At 62.5% G+C, this 12,563-nt stretch overlaps 1 protein-coding gene across 2 annotated transcripts in view; it reads right to left on the reverse strand.

Annotated features, from left to right (window-relative positions):
• The window catches only part of sbno2a (strawberry notch homolog 2a), a 35,414-nt gene extending 34,704 nt beyond the window's left edge, over positions 1 to 710 (reverse strand). For both annotated transcript variants that reach the window (XM_052133714.1, XM_052133713.1), the window contains exon 1: positions 555 to 710. The gene's annotated coding sequence lies outside the window, so the exon portion shown is untranslated. The remainder of the gene's footprint in view (positions 1 to 554) is intronic.
• Between the last annotated feature and the right edge of the window lie 11,853 nt (positions 711 to 12,563).

Below are 12,563 nucleotides of genomic sequence, written 5' to 3' on the forward strand. Positions count from 1 at the left end.
TATTAAGAGGATACAAATGGCGACTATAAGGCCATCAATGGACTACATTTTTGTCATGCTGGTTTGTTTTGATTTTTACTGGACACAAGCACTTACAAAGACTTGATGAAATATTTATGAGAAAAAGGACAACAAGAATTTTTAAAATAAATTCATATGAGCTAATTTCACGACTGGCCTTTAGACATACAGAAATATATAATATGTGTAAGTTTAAAGGGAATTACACCGTAAGTCATGATTATTCTTACCTATATAACACAACCTTTTTCACATCTACTCACAAAAATCCACATCATATTAACATTTAACCATTAAATATGTAGGGAAAATCCACATTTAATCCGAATTAACGTGTCAGCATGAAAACTTCCAACTAAATATCACTGGACTCTCAAGGACATAATCGTAACATGAGTGTTAGTTCATTTTGATGTTTACTAATTCATTTATTAGTGAATAATTCAACTGTCCGGGTGTTTTTATGACTGACTCTTTTAAGCGCTATTGTTTGACTCGAGCTAACATGCTAACCTGAGAGAAAAGTCACTCACCGCGCGGTAGCTAAACTCCCCTGTCCTCGATAACCCTCGACGACCACTCAATGTGCCTTTATGTTCACCGGATAGGGTGTATTTGAGGGGTTAATCCATATTTTTCTCTCCCTGTTCGGTTGTTTACCTACTTCCTGGTCGACGTCGCCATCTTGATCGAAGGAGGAATCAGAGCTGAATCTTCCGCTGGCGTCATCACGCACGCAGTGACATCATCACGCAGGTAGCAACGCGCGGCTGGAATGTGTGGAATAGAAAATATATATCTAATTCGTTTATCAGAGTCTCTATTTGTAAATGGAGATTTACGGCAATATATTAAGGGACATTATTTTATTCAAGCCTTGTGTGTCAATTTAAAAATGTTGCTCAGAGGTCCTTAGAGGACAAAAATGTCCGCGTCAAAAAACTTCCATAATAATATTATATATTAATATTATTTTCCACTTTCAATTAGTTAATTTTTTTTGACAACATCAGTCCTGATCATAACTACCAAATATTCATTCATTTTCAGGATTTTAACCCTTTAAATGCCAGTTTGTTTACATAATGCCAATGTTTGTTTTACACGCACACACTCAAACACACACGCAGACACGCACACAAACACACACACAAACAAACACACTCAAACACACACACACAGACACGCACGCAAACACACACTCAAACTCACACACACACATACTCAAACACACACACACACTTAAACACAGACACACAAACACACACACATTCAAACACAGACACACACCCAAACACACTCACAAACACACACATAAACACAGACACACACACACACACTCAAACACACACACACAAGCACACACACTCAAACACACTCACAAACACACACTCAAACACAGACACACACACACACACACACTCAAACACAGACACACAAACACACACAAGCACACACACAAACACACACACAGTCACACACAAACACACACACACATTTATTCAGTTGTCCTGCAGGTCTCTATAATACAGTAAACAGAGAATAGGGGAAAAGCTTGTATTTGCTCCATAGGCTAAACGTGTGAAAAATGGCGCCATCTGGTGGAACATATTTCAAATGTACATTTTGAAGCCAGGGCTCAGGAATGAAAGCAGAATCTCATAGAATTCATGATTTTATTTATCGATTAGTTTTTTCCAATTGCTAACACACAATTTTGCAAACTAGGCTGGTTTTATCAAAAAACATAACACAATTCACAAAACCACACACCCAAACTGCAAAATACCTCATATATCCTGCAAAATGAAGCACTGCAACCAAAATACACACACATGCTGTTGAAACATTTTATGTTTTATTTTTCACCAAACAAGTCAGTGCAACACATGCACAGCAGATATATTTACATTGGACTGAACAAAAATATGCTCACAAACTGTAAATGGCACTGGGAGCAAATATTACAGTTTTAATGGGTTTCATTGGGGACATTTTTGTCCTGAAGGTGCTGAGTGTAACTATTTTGTGTATTATAGATGTATTATAGGAATTGAGGTTGAAACAACAACCAAAAAAAACACTGAAAACATGCCAGGTAAATCCCAAACATACACATACTCATGTCTTTAGCAACCTGACATGTAGACTATATCTATCTTAATCAATCCTGATACATTTTGATGTTTTATTTATTCATATATCAAAGAGATGCAACAAACATCGAACAGGGTTCATTACTTCCACACTGAAATTTCATAAGACGCAACTGGTAAATAAACTCCCTCTCCAGTTATCCAATAGTAGTGTGTCTTTAAGAGTTAAGTCAGTCGAGAAACTTGGTTAAAATGAAACTAGCAGACTCATAGAGTCAGCCGGGTTAGCTATATGATCAGGAGACTCTACAAATGGGACAATTACTTAAAGCTGTCGACATTTAACAAGACAAGACATGTGTTTATAACCAAGAGAAAATTATATGAACCTTAAATCACAGTATTCCTCTGATGGCGTCCGTTTCTTTAAAATTTTGAGGCCTAGGAGTTTATCTGTATGTGCATGATTCCATGCCCATGAGAGCTCTGCAAATCCGGTCCCGCCCTGATAGTAAAACGAAGCATGATTGGCTGAAGATAGGACGTGCTACGATCAGTCTGTGTTGGGTTTAGGGGTTGTGTTAGGTTTAAACCCAACAAAACCCCTAAACCCAACAAAACCCCTAAACCTAACACAACCCCTAAACCTAACCCTACCCCTAAACCCAACACACCCCCTAAACCCAACACAACCCATAAACCTAACACGACCCCTAAACCCAACACAACCCCTAAACCTAACACAACCCCTAAACCCAACACAACCCCTAAACCTAACACAACCCATAAACCTAACACAACCCCTAAACCCAACACAACCCATAAACCTAACACGACCCCTAAGCCTAACCCTACCCCTAAGCCTAGCACAACCCCTAAGCCCAGCACAGCCCCTAAACCCAACACAGCGCCTAAGCCTAACACAACCCCTAAGCCCAGCACACCCCTAAGCCTAGCCCAGCCCCTAGGCCCAGCACACCCCTAAGCCTAGCCCAGCCCCTAGGCCTAGCACAGCCCCTAAGCCTAGCCCAGCCCCTAAGCCTAGCACAGCCCCTAGGCCCAGCACAGCCCCTAGGCCTAGCACAGCCCCTAGGCCTAGCACAGCACCTAGAGCCCAGCACAGCCCCTAGGCCTAGCACAGCCCCTAGGCCTAGCACAGCCACTAGGCCCAGCACAGCCCCTAGGCCTAGCACAGCCCCTAGGCCTAGCACAGCCCCTAGGCCCAGCACAGCCCCTAGGCCCAGCACAGGCCCTAGGCCCAGCACAGCCCCTAGGCCCAGCACAGCCCCTAGGCCTAGCACAGGCCCTAGGCCCAGCCCGGCCCTAGGCCCAGCACAGGCCCTAGGCCAGGCTGGCCCTAGGCCCAGCACAGCCCCTAGGCCCAGCACAGCCCCTAAGGCCTAGCACAGGCCCTAGGCCTAGCCAGCCCTAGGCCTAGCACAGCCCTAGGCCTAGCACAGGCCCTAGGCCCAGCCTGGCCCCTAGGCCCAGCACAGCCCTAGGCCTAGCACAGGCCCTAGGCCCAGCACGGCCCTAGGCCCAGCACGGCCCTAGGCCCTAGCACAGCCCTAGGCCCAGCACAGCCCCTAGGCCTGGCACAGCCCTAGGCCCAGCACAGCCCTAGGCCTAGCACGGCCCTAGGCCCAGCACAGCCCCTAGGCCTAGCACAGCCCTAGGCCCAGCACGGCCCTAGGCCAGGCACTGGCCCCTAGGCCCAGCACAGCCCTAGGCCTGGCACAGGCCCTAGGCCCAGCACGGCCCCTAGGCCTAGCACGGCCCTAGGCCCAGCACAGCCCTAGGCCTAGCACAGCCCTAGGCCTGGCACAGCCCCTAGGCCCAGCACAGCCCTAGGCCTAGCACAGGCCCTAGGCCCAGCACAGCCCTAGGCCTGGCACAGCCCTAGGCCCAGCACAGCCCTAGGCCTAGCACAGCCCCTAGGCCTAGCACAGCCCCTAGGCCCAGCACAGCCCTAGGCCTAGCACAGCCCCTAGGCCCAGCACAGCCCTAGGCCTAGCACAGGCCCTAGGCCCAGCACAGCCCCTAGGCCTAGCACAGCCCCTAGGCCCAGCACAGCCCCTAGGCCCAGCACAGCCCTAGGCCCAGCACAGCCCTAGGCCCAGCACAGCCCTAGGCCTAGCACAGCCCTAGGCCCAGCACAGCCCTAGGCCCAGCACAGCCCCTAGGCCCAGCACAGCCCTAGGCCCAGCACAGCCCTAGGCCCAGCACAGCCCCTAGGCCCAGCACAGCCCCTAGGCCCAGCACAGCCCTAGGCCTAGCACAGGCCCTAGGCCCAGCACAGCCCCTAGGCCCAGCCTGGCCCTAGGCCCAGCACAGCCCTAGGCCCAGCACGGCCCTAGGCCTAGCACAGCCCTAGGCCTAGCACAGCCCCTAGGCCCAGCACGGCCCTAGGCCCAGCACGGCCCTAGGCCTAGCACAGCCCTAGGCCCAGCACAGCCCTAGGCCTAGCACTGGCCCTAGGCCTAGCACGGCCCCTAGGCCCAGCACAGCCCTAGGCCTAGCACAGCCCTAGGCCTGGCACAGCCCTAGGCCCAGCACAGCCCCTAGGCCTAGCACAGCCCTAGGCCCAGCTGGCCCTAGGCCCAGCACAGCCCTAGGCCTAGCACGGCCCTAGGCCTAGCACAGCCCTAGGCCCAGCACTGAGCCCTAGGCCTGGCACTGGCCCTAGGCCTAGCACAGCCCCTAGGCCCAGCACTGGCCCTAGGCCTAGCACGGCCCTAGGCCTAGCACGGCCCTAGGCCCAGCACAGCCCTAGGCCTAGCACAGCCCTAGGCCCAGCACGGCCCCTAGGCCTAGCACAGCCCCTAGGCCCAGCACAGCCCCTAGGCCTAGCACAGCCCTAGGCCCAGCACAGCCCTAGGCCCAGCACAGCCCCTAGGCCCAGCACAGCCCCTAGGCCCAGCACAGCCCTAGGCCTAGCACAGCCCTAGGCCCAGCACAGCCCCTAGGCCCAGCACTGGCCCTAGGCCCAGCACAGCCCCTAGGCCCAGCACAGCCCTAGGCCAGCACGGCCCTAGGCCCAGCACAGCCCCTAGGCCCAGCACAGCCCTAGGCCTAGCACAGCCCTAGGCCCAGCACGGCCCCTAGGCCCAGCACGGCCCTAGGCCTAGCACAGGCCCCTAGGCCTAGCACAGCCCTAGGCCCAGCACGGCCCTAGGCCCAGCCTGGCCCTAGGCCTAGCACAGCCCTAGGCCCAGCACAGCCCCTAGGCCCAGCACAGGCCCTAGGCCTGGCACGGCCCTAGGCCTAGCACAGCCCTAGGCCCAGCACAGCCCTAGGCCTAGCACAGCCCTAGGCCTGGCACAGCCCCTAGGCCCAGCACGGCCCTAGGCCCAGCACAGCCCTAGGCCTGGCACAGCCCCTAGGCCCAGCACAGCCCCTAGGCCTAGCACGGCCCTAGGCCTAGCACAGCCCCTAGGCCAGCACAGCCCTAGGCCTGGCACGCCCTAGGCCCAGCACAGCCCTAGGCCTAGCACTGGCCCTAGGCCTAGCACAGCCCCTAGGCCTAGCACAGCCCTAGGCCCAGCACTGGCCCTAGGCCCAGCACAGCCCTAGGCCTAGCACAGCCCTAGGCCCAGCACAGCCCCTAGGCCCAGCACAGCCCCTAGGCCTAGCACAGCCCCTAGGCCCAGCACAGCCCTAGGCCCAGCCTGGCCCTAGGCCTAGCACGGCCCTAGGCCCAGCACAGCCCTAGGCCCAGCACAGCCCTAGGCCCAGCACAGCCCCTAGGCCTAGCACAGCCCTAGGCCCAGCACAGGCCCTAGGCCTAGCACAGCCCCTAGGCCCAGCACAGCCCCTAGGCCCAGCACGGCCCTAGGCCTAGCACAGCCCTAGGCCTAGCACTGGCCCCTAGGCCCAGCACGGCCCCTAGGCCCAGCACAGCCCCTAGGCCTAGCACGGCCCTAGGCCCAGCACAGCCCTAGGCCCAGCACAGCCCCTAGGCCCAGCACTGGCCCTAGGCCCAGCACAGCCCTAGGCCCAGCACAGCCCCTAGGCCTAGCACAGCCCTAGGCCCAGCACAGCCCCTAGGCCTAGCACGGCCCTAGGCCCAGCACAGCCCTAGGCCCAGCACGGCCCCTAGGCCCAGCACAGCCCCTAGGCCCAGGCACAGCCCTAGGCCCAGCACAGCCCTAGGCCCAGCACAGCCCCTAGGCCTAGCACAGCCCCTAGGCCCAGCACGGCCCTAGGCCCAGCACAGCCCTAGGCCCAGCACAGCCCTAGGCCCTAGCACTGGCCCTAGGCCCAGCACAGCCCCTAGGCCTAGCACAGCCCTAGGCCTGGCACGGCCCTAGGCCCAGCACAGCCCTAGAGCCCAGCACAGCCCTAGGCCCAGCACGGCCCCTAGGCCCAGCACAGCCCTAGGCCTGGCACAGCCCTAGGCCCAGCACAGCCCCTAGGCCCAGCACAGCCCCTAGGCCTAGCACGGCCCTAGGCCTGGCACAGCCCCTAGGCCCAGCACAGCCCTAGGCCCAGCACTGGCCCTAGGCCCAGCACTGGCCCTAGGCCCAGCACAGCCCCTAGGCCCAGCACAGCCCTAGGCCCAGCACAGCCCTAGGCCCAGCACGGCCCCTAGGCCCAGCACAGCCCCTAGGCCTAGCACAGCCCTAGGCCTAGCACAGGCCCTAGGCCCAGCACAGCCCCTAGGCCCAGCCTGGCCCTAGGCCCAGCACAGCCCCTAGGCCCAGCACAGCCCTAGGCCCAGCACTGGCCCCTAGGCCCAGCGCAGCCCTAGGCCCAGCACAGCCCCTAGGCCCAGCACAGCCCCTAGGCCCAGCACAGCCCCTAGGCCTAGCACGCCCTAGGCCCAGCACAGCCCCTAGGCCTAGCACAGCCCCTAGGCCTAGCACAGCCCCTAGGCCCAGCACAGCCCCTAGGCCTAGCACAGCCCTAGGCCCAGCACAGCCCCTAGGCCCAGCACAGGCCCTAGGCCTGGCACAGCCCTAGGCCCAGCCGCCTAGGCCCAGCACAGCCCCTAGGCCCAGCACAGCCCTAGGCCCAGCACAGCCCCTAGGCCCAGCACAGCCCTAGGCCCAGCACGGCCCTAGGCCTAGCACAGCCCCTAGGCCCAGCACAGCCCTAGGCCTAGCACCGGCCCTAGGCCTAGCACGGCCCCTAGGCCTAGCACAGGCCCTAGGCCCAGCACAGCCCTAGGCCCAGCACAGCCCTAGGCCTAGCACAGCCCCTAGGCCTAGCACAGCCCCTAGGCCCAGCACAGCCCCTAGGCCTAGCACAGCCCCTAGGCCTAGCACAGCCCTAGGCCAGCAGGCCCTAGGCCCAGCACAGCCCTAGGCCCAGCACAGCCCTAGGCCCAGCACAGCCCTAGGCCCAGCACAGCCCTAGGCCTAGCACAGCCCTAGGCCCAGCACGGCCCTAGGCCCAGCACAGCCCCTAGGCCCAGCACAGCCCCTAGGCCTAGCACAGCCCCTAGGCCCAGCACAGCCCTAGGCCCAGCACAGCCCTAGGCCCAGCCTGGCCCTAGGCCCAGGCACAGCCCTAGGCCTGGCACTAGGCCCTAGGCCTAGCACAGCCCCTAGGCCTAGCACAGCCCTAGGCCCTAGCACAGCCCTAGGCCTAGCACAGCCCTAGGCCCAGCACAGCCCCTAGGCCCAGCATGGCCCTAGGCCTGGCACGGCCCTAGGCCCAGCACGGCCCTAGGCCCAGCACAGGCCCTAGGCCTAGCACAGCCCCTAGGCCTAGCACAGCCCTAGGCCCAGCACAGCCCTAGGCCTAGCACAGCCCTAGGCCCAGCACAGCCCCTAGGCCTGGCACAGCCCCTAGGCCTAGCACAGGCCCTAGGCCCAGCACAGCCCTAGGCCTAGCACTGGCCCTAGGCCCAGCACTGGCCCCTAGGCCCTGGCACAGCCCTAGGCCTAGCACAGGCCCTAGGCCTAGCACAGCCCCTAGGCCCAGCACGGCCCTAGGCCTAGCACAGCCCTAGGCCAGCACAGCCCTAGGCCCAGCACAGCCCCTAGGCCCAGCACAGCCCCTAGGCCCAGCACAGCCCCTAGGCCCAGCACGGCCCCTAGGCCCAGCACAGCCCCTAGGCCCAGCACAGCCCCTAGGCCCAGCACAGCCCCTAGGCCTAGCACAGCCCTAGGCCCAGCACAGCCCCTAGGCCTAGCACCAGCCCTAGGCCTGGCACAGCCCTAGGCCCAGCACAGCCCCTAGGCCTAGCACAGCCCTAGGCCCAGCACAGCCCTAGGCCCAGCACAGCCCTAGAGCCCAGCACAGGCCCTAGGCCCTAGCACTGGCCCCTAGGCCTAGCACAGGCCCTAGGCCCAGCACAGCCCCTAGGCCCAGCACAGCCCTAGGCCTAGCCTGGCCCTAGGCCCAGCACAGCCCTAGGCCTGGCACTGGCCCTAGGCCTAGCACAGCCCCTAGGCCCAGCACAGCCCTAGGCCTAGCCGGCCCCTAGGCCCAGCACAGCCCCTAGGCCTAGCACAGCCCCTAGGCCCAGCACAGGCCCCTAGAGCCCAGCACATGGCCCCTAGAGCCTAGCACTGGCCCCTAGGCCAGCACAGCCCCTAGGCCTAGCACAGCCCTAGGCCCAGCACAGCCCCTAGGCCCAGCACAGGCCCTAGGCCCAGGCACAGCCCTAGGCCCAGCACTGGCCCTAGGCCCGGCACTGGCCCTAGGCCCAGCACGGCCCTAGGCCCAGCACAGCCCTAGGCCCAGCACTGAGCCCTAGGCCTAGCACAGCCCCTAGGCCTAGCACTGGCCCCTAGGCCCTGGCCACGGCCCTAGGCCCAGCACAGCCCCTAGGCCCAGCACAGGCCCTAGGCCCAGCACAGCCCCTAGGCCCAGGCACGGCCCTAGGCCCAGCACAGCCCTAGGCCTAGCACAGCCCCTAGGCCTAGCACAGCCCCTAGGCCCAGCACAGCCCTAGGCCCAGCACAGCCCCTAGGCCCAGCACAGCCCCTAGGCCCAGCACGGCCCCTAGGCCCAGCACAGGCCCCTAGGCCCAGCACAGCCCTAGGCCCAGCATGGCCCTAGGCCCAGCACAGCCCCTAGGCCCAGCACAGCCCCTAGGCCCAGCACGGCCCTAGGCCCAGCACAGCCCTAGGCCTAGGCACTGGCCCTAGGCCCAGCACAGCCCCTAGGCCCTAGCACAGCCCCTAGGCCCAGCACAGCCCTAGGCCTAGCACAGCCCCTAGGCCCAGCACAGCCCTAAGCCTGGCCTGACCCTAGGCCCAGCACTGGCCCTAGGCCTAGCACAGCCCCTAGGCCCAGCACGGCCCTAGGCCTGAGCCCAGCCCCTAGGCCCAGCACAGCCCCTAGAGCCCAGCACGGCCCTAGGCCCAGCACAGCCCCTAGGCCTAGCACAGCCCTAGGCCTAGCACGGCCCCTAGGCCCAGCACAGCCCTAGGCCTAGCACAGCCCTAGGCCCTAGCACGGCCCCTAGGCCCAGCACAGCCCCTAGGCCCAGCACAGCCCCTAGGCCCAGCCTGGCCCTAGGCCTAGCACAGCCCCTAGGCCCAGCACGGCCCTAGGCCCTAGCACAGCCCTAGGCCTAGCACAGCCCCTAGGCCTAGCACGGCCCTAGGCCCAGCACAGCCCTAGGCCTGGCACAGGCCCTAGGCCTGGCCTGGCCCTAGGCCCAGCACGGCCCTAGGCCCAGCACAGCCCCTAAGGCCTGGCCCTGGCCCTAGGCCCAGCACAGGCCCTAGGCCCAGCACAGCCCCTAGGCCTCAGCACAGCCCTAGGCCCAGCACTAGCCCTAGAGCCCTGGCCACTGGCCCCTAGGCCCAGCACAGCCCTAGGCCTAGCACGGCCCTAGGCCCAGCACAGCCCTAGAGCCCAGCACAGCCCCTAGGCCCAGCACAGCCCCTAGGCCCAGCACTAGCCCCTAGGCCCTAGCACAGCCCTAGGCCCAGCACAGCCCCTAGGCCCAGGCACTGCCTAGGCCCAGCACGGCCCTAGGCCTGGCACAGCCCTAGGCCTAGCACAGCCCTAGGCCTAGCCCGGCCCTAGGCCCAGCACGGCCCCTAGGCCTAGCACAGCCCCTAGGCCCAGCACAGCCCTAGGCCTGGCACAGCCCCTAGGCCCAGCACAGCCCTAGGCCTAGCACAGCCCTAGGCCCAGCACAGCCCCTAGGCCTAGCACAGCCCTAGGCCTAGCACAGCCCCTAGGCCCAGCACGGCCCTAGGCCTGGCACAGCCCTAGGCCCAGCACAGCCCCTAGGCCTAGCACATGACCCCTAGGCCTGGCACTGGCCCCTAGGCCCAGCACAGCCCTAGGCCTAGCACAGCCCCTAGGCCCAGCACAGCCCTAGGCCTAGCACAGCCCCTAGGCCCAGCACGGCCCTAGGCCCAGCACAGCCCCTAGGCCAGCACTGCCCTAGGCCTAGCACAGCCCTAGGCCTGGCACGCCTAAGCCTAGCACAGCCCTAGGCCTAGCACGGCCCCTAGGCCTAGCACGGCCCCTGAGCCCAGCACGGCCCTAGGCCCAGCCACGGCCCCTAGGCCCAGCACAGGCCCTAGGCCCAGCACTGAGCCCCTAGGCCCAGCACAGCCCCTAGGCCTAGCACTGGCCCTAGGCCCAGCACAGCCCTAGGCCCAGCACAGCCCTAGGCCTAGCATGGCCCTAGGCCCAGCACAGCCCTAGGCCTAGCACAGCCCCTAGGCCCAGCACTGACCCCTAGGCCCAGCACAGCCCTAGGCCCAGCACAGCCCCTAGGCCCAGCACTGGCCCCTAGGCCCAGCACAGCCCCTAGGCCAGCTACTGGCCCCTAGGCCCAGCACAGCCCCTAGGCCCAGCACGGCCCTAGGCCCAGCACAGCCCCTAGGCCCAGCACAGGCCCCTAGGCCCAGCACTGGCCCCTAGGCCTAGCACAGCCCCTAGGCCCAGCACAGCCCTAGGCCCAGCACAGCCCCTAGGCCTAGCCTGGCCCTAGGCCCAGCACAGCCCTAGGCCCAGCACGGCCCCTAGGCCTAGCACAGCCCCTAGGCCCAGGCACAGCCCCTAGGCCTAGCACGGCCCTAGGCCCAGCACTGACCCTAGAGCCCAGCACGGCCCTAGGCCTAGCTGCCCTAGCCACTGGCCCCTAGGCCCAGCACAGCCCCTAGGCCCAGCACAGCCCTAGGCCTGGCACGGCCCTAGGCCCAGCACTGGCCCTAGGCCCAGCACAGCCCCTAGGCCCAGCACTGCCCCTAGGCCTAGCACTGACCCTAGGCCCAGCCTGACCCTAGGCCCAGCACGGCCCCTAGGCCTAGCACAGCCCTAGGCCTAGCACAGCCCCTAGGCCCTAGCACAGCCCCTAGGCCTAGCACAGCCCTAGGCCCAGCACAGCCCCTAGGCCCAGCACAGCCCTGAGGCCTAGCCCTGCCCCTAGGCCCAGCACAGCCCCTAGGCCTAGCACTGGCCCTAGGCCTGGCACAGCCCCTAGGCCCAGCACAGCCCCTAGGCCCAGCACGGCCCCTAGGCCCTAGCCCAGCCCTAGGCCCAGCACAGCCCTAGGCCCAGCACAGCCCCTAGGCCCAGCACAGCCCTAGGCCTGGCACAGCCCCTAGGCCCTAGCCCTGCCCTAGGCCCAGCACAGGCCCCTAGGCCTAGCACAGCCCTAGGCCTGGCCCTGCCCCTAGGCCCAGCACGGCCCCTAGGCCTAGCACAGCCCCTAGGCCCTGGCCCTGCCCTAGGCCCAGCACAGCCCTAGGCCCAGCACAGCCCTAGGCCTAGCCCTGCCCTAGGCCCAGCACTGGCCCTAGGCCCAGCACTAGCCCCTAGGCCTAGCCCTGCCCCTAGGCCCAGCACAGCCCTAGGCCTAGCACGGCCCTAGGCCTGGCCCTGCCCTAGGCCTAGCACAGCCCCTAGGCCCAGCACGGCCCCTAGGCCTAGCCCTGCCCTAGGCCCAGCACAGCCCCTAGGCCCAGCACAGCCCTAGGCCTAGCCCTGCCCCTAGGCCCAGCACAGCCCTAGGCCTAGCACAGCCCCTAAGCCTAGCCCTGCCCTAAGCCTAGCACAGCCCTAGGCCCAGCACAGCCCTAGGCCCTGGCCCTGCCCTAGGCCCAAGGCCAGCCCGTAGGCCTGGCACAGCCCTAGGCCCAGCACTGACCCCTAGGCCTGGCCCTGCCCTAGGCCTGGCACAGCCCTAGGCCTAGCACAGCCCCTAGGCCCAGCACAGCCCCTAGGCCCTAGCCCTGCCCCTAGGCCTAGCACAGCCCCTAAGCCCAGCACAGCCCCTAGGCCCAGCACAGCCCATAGGCCTGGCACGACCCCTAGGCCTAGCACAGCCCTAGGCCCAGCACAACCCCTAAGCCCAGCACAACCCATAAACCTAACCCTACCCCTAAACCTAACACAACCCCTAAACCCAACACAACCCCTAAACCCAACACAACCCATAAACCTAACACAACCCCTAAACCCAACAAAACCCCTAAACCCAAATTGGCTTGAGTGGACAATGGGTGGAGTCCACCTATTTGTGGA

The sequence above is a fragment of the Xyrauchen texanus genome, chromosome 9 (genome assembly GCF_025860055.1).
Source record: "Xyrauchen texanus isolate HMW12.3.18 chromosome 9, RBS_HiC_50CHRs, whole genome shotgun sequence".
NCBI lineage: Eukaryota > Metazoa > Chordata > Actinopteri > Cypriniformes > Catostomidae > Xyrauchen > Xyrauchen texanus.